Source organism: Limulus polyphemus, unplaced genomic scaffold (assembly GCF_000517525.1).
Source record: "Limulus polyphemus unplaced genomic scaffold, Limulus_polyphemus-2.1.2 Scaffold301, whole genome shotgun sequence".
Classification (NCBI taxonomy): domain Eukaryota; kingdom Metazoa; phylum Arthropoda; class Merostomata; order Xiphosura; family Limulidae; genus Limulus; species Limulus polyphemus.
The window spans coordinates 447048-451638 of NW_013665911.1; the positions used below are offsets into that span (position 1 = coordinate 447048).

At 37.9% G+C, this 4591-nt stretch overlaps 1 protein-coding gene across 2 annotated transcripts in view; it reads left to right on the top strand.

Annotated features, from left to right (window-relative positions):
- LOC106457186 (pre-B-cell leukemia transcription factor 1-like) overlaps positions 1-4591 on the top strand; it is a 237600-nt gene that overhangs the window by 110567 nt on the left and 122442 nt on the right. The window lies entirely within an intron of this gene.

Genomic DNA, 4591 nt, shown 5'->3' on the forward strand with positions numbered 1-4591 from the left:
TATCACTTTGAAGTAAATCACAGTAATCCAAGTGCCATAAGTTGTTCGGGAACCATGATTTTACTGAAATAAGACATTGATATGTTCCACTAATAATATGGGCAGAGCCATCAGTTGAATTGAAACCGGTCAATCCCTGGAGACGTTAATGGATTGATTGGCTATTCGAGCCGAATGTGGAACAGTTTTTAAACTATCATCCACAGTACAAGCAGATAGACAAACACTGTCTGTCGATTCTAGCTCGTCCGGCATGGCCAGGTGGTTAGGGCGTTCGACTCGTAATCTGCGGGTCGCGGGTTCGAATCTCCGTCCCACAAAACATGCTCGTACTTTCAGTCGTGGGGGCATTATAATGTGACGGTCAATCCCACTATTCGTTGGTAAAAGAGTAGCCCAAGAGTTGGCAATGGGTGGTGACGACTAGCTGCCTTTCCTCTAGTCTTACATTGCTAAAATAGGGACGGCTAGCGCAAATAGCCCTCGTGTAGCTTTGCGCGAAATCCATAACAAACAAACGATTCTAGCTCATAATATTCGCAGGTACCTGCTCTGACACTGAATCGTGTATTCGCAACCCGTAGCCGTATTCAATACAGACAGTTCGTAATAGACTTCACAAGGCTGACTTGTATGTAACATGAATGGTACGTTTTATTCGCAGCAATACACGGAACAGCTCACCTGCAATTGTGTGAATTGCAGCCAGGTAACAGGGATACACAAATTGGGAGAGAGACTGGAAGCAGATCGTACCACACGTTCATACTTTCATATGGTGATAGGGGAAGTATGTTGTAGAAAGTAATAAGCCTACTACATCCTGGAATAGTACTACCAATAGCAAATTAACCTTCTGATGCGATCTGCTCAGGTATCAGTGCAATGAATGATAAATTCTGCCTTTTACCATGCTAAATTGTAATCCACATTCCTTGACATAAGTTCCATTGAGCATGCATGGGATGCTCTTGGGAGACACGTTGCATCTCGCATACAGACTCTAGGCACTAAATTGATCTTGGAAACAGTTATTTCTCAGGAGCGGTCCAGGATACCTTAGGATCTTATCAGCGCTCTGATTTCAAGCATAAAACTTTGGTGACAAAATACTCTTGATGTTTGAAGTGAAGTACCATGAAATGTAAACAATATTCACTTCACGTTTGAAGTGAAGTACCATGAAATGTAAACAATATAAGACTACATATATCAATTATTGATCTACGAATGTAGTTTCAATGGCTAAGTAATTTGTATTTCAGACAATATGTCCGGTCATCATGTGCCTGATTTGTATAAAAACGAACTGGAAGATGATTACCACTAGGCTACAGTGGTGTTTTTTTTTGTGTTATATCATAAAAGAACAAAAACCCTGTAACTGTTACTATATGCTTCAGACAGCTTGGTAGGTATAATAATTATTATTGTGAATCATATTATAGACTTTGTAACTTCAAACAGTTGGGAGTTATTATCATCATACAGATTATGGATATTCTCGGTGATCACCATTAACATTTATAGACATGACATTTCCTGAAAGTCAGAAGGTTATTCTTAGAATTCATCATCAAGATATATTCGCAACTTATTCCTAGAGTCGAGTTGATGTTTTCAGTCTTTAAATTTTCTGACACTCGGTTTTATTCCAAGTGTTTATTCATCCAATGCAAATATAAACACCTCTCAACAGTCATATTAACATTCTCAATGCCCACTTACCAAAATATAAACACCCCTCAACAGTCAGATTAACATTCCCAATGTTCGCTTACCAAAGCACAGACAGTTCTCAACAGTCAGATTAACATTTCCAATGTCCACCTACCAAAATATAAGCACCCCTCAACAGTCAGATTAACATTTCCAATGTCCACCTACCAAAATATAAGCACCCCTCAACAGTCAGATTAACATTTCCAATGTCCACCTACCAAAATACAAGCACCCCTCAACAGTCAGATTAACATTCCCAATCTTACACTTTGTAACTTCCGATAGGTAGATGTAGCTATTACAGTTTAGACTACACACTTTGTAACCTCAGACACCTAAGTAGGTGAAGTTATTACAACTCAAACTAGACACCTTGTAACTACTATACTATGCATGTTTAATTTTAGATCTTTGGTATTTATTGAAATATACAATTCGTAATATGTACTCTCAAATATAGACCTAAAAATGAATGATATTTTAGTAATTGCAAAATAGCCTGAAAGGTAGTACAATATGTATCAAAAGGGACCGCATGAAGAGTCAGTTATATTAACTTTTGAACATTTTAAAATGTTTGAAGCTCATATTTTATATAAATAAATTACCGGTATTTAAGTTTATTCTCTGTTAAATCCAGAAATGTGAATAATTATTATTTTTAAGACGACTTATATTTTGAAAAAAAATTATTAACCACCTCTTCGCGATTTTCTTAATGCTCAACAATAGGTAATTAAATGAATTATCAATTTTCTCTATCGTTTATCTGGTGTTTAGTGTTATATGTTTTTCCTTGTTAAAGTATGATTATGGAAGCATTTCCTGGTTAAGCTGTTGATGTTGGATTTGTTTGTTTTTGTTTTTTTCATGGGGTGATTTATTTATAAGCTGCTGTCTGTTTCCGATATCACCGTAACGCCTTTTTCTACCCAATAGCAGATCTTTTTTTCAGAACTTAAAGTATTCATTCACTTATATTCATAACTCATCGACCTCGCCTCAACTGCTAAAAGCTCCCATCATAGAAAGATGGTCGCTTTAAAAATGTGAGCGATGAGAGAAAATGGTCGATTCTGAGTGCTCTGCGGTTTCGTCTCCTTTTTTTCCCTCATTCTTTCCCATTTCTGAGTGAAACATTTATTAAACAGACAACTTAGCTTGTGGATAAGTAAAAGGAGACGATTTTTTTGTAGTTGATGATAGTATCACAGCTAGTACCAGTAGTCGCCACAACCTTGAAGGGCCGTAGTCGAGTCGAGCTTCTTTTCTCTTCCATCATCCGTGATGACCCCTTTGTTGGCTAAAGTACCAGCCCTCTGCACTGAAGACGTCTTCAACTTGGTCAAAGTAGCTCGCGAGAGACGAAATGCCAAAAACAACCCCTCTTAATGGATTTCACATTAGAGAACGAAGCTGGTAAAAATATCAGCCACAAAGCCACCAGAGCCAGGACGTGTCTGTGTGTGTTTGGATGTAAACGCTACTAGCTGTTTGAGTCTGTGTGTGCACACTCTCTCTCTCTCTCTCTGCCCCCTATCCCATCTTTAGCCCTTACCCTCTAGGGAAGGCTGTGTCGTTAGTGTGATTAGGTAATAATGGCTTTCCACTCCGAGGGCCGAGCTTTTATCTTCGTCTTGGTATCGGACACATTTACGAAATGTGTTATTAAAGGGAACAGAATCGTGAAAAAAGAAGAAAAATAAAGCGGCTGAAAATGGATGGCGAAGCTTTCAAACTGATGATTTCTCATAGTGTATGTGGTAAAAACTGGTAAAAGAAACATAATGGGAGCGTAAGACGTTAAACTTGTACTAGTTAGATTAATATGTGTATGTAAGTATACACACGTACATGAATTATATAATGAGACATCTGAAAAGGAGTTTGGGGCTGATGATTTATGCCAGGCGTAGATTAAATTATTTGTTGCTGTTTATTAATAAAGATGTAAATATTTTTTTATAGTTTGATTTCTTACTCTACTAAACGTATGTATATGTATTAGTCTACGTACGATGGCTTTTGTAACAACTGATTCGGATAAATAGGTTTAATAGAGAAAAACAATCATTGTTATATGTGTATTACATAAAATATTCCAATAATAATTTATTCCTAAAGTAACTGATACATAAAGTACCAGAATTTGATGGATACTTAGCCAGGCCCACCAGTGGCACAGCGGTATGTCTGCGGACTTGCAACACTAGAAACCGGGTTTCGATACCCGTGGTGGGCAGAGCACAGATAGCCCTTTGTTTAGCTTTGTGTTTAACTACAAAGAAACGATTACTTAGCCTGATAATTCCACCAAATTTCCTCACTACCTTAAAGAACCATGTTTTATTTGTCATTACGTGAAAGATTCTGGGTCCGTAGAATATTATGCCATTTTTTATAGAGAACCACGATTAGTGAAAAGGTACATCAGTATAATACAGAACCTTATGCTTAGTATAAAATAGGGATCTAGCACGTCACTACCTTTAGAGAACCATGCTCAGTAGGGATTTATCACATCACTAATTTAAGAGAACCTGCTCACTAAGGATCTAGCACGTCACTGTCTTAGAGAACCTTGCTCACTAAGGATCTAGTGCATCACTGTCTTAGAGAACCTTGCTCATTAAGGATTTAGTGCATCACTGTCTTAGAGAACCCTGCTCACTAAGGATTTAGTGCGTCACTGTCTTAGAGAAACCTGCTCACTAAGGATCTAGCACGTCACTGTCTTAGAGAACTCTGCTCACTAAGGAGCTAGTGCATCATTGTTTTAGAGAACCTTGCTCACTAAGGATCTAGCGCATCACTGTTTTAGAGAACCTTGCTCACTAAGGATCTAGTGCATCACTGTCTTAGAGAACCT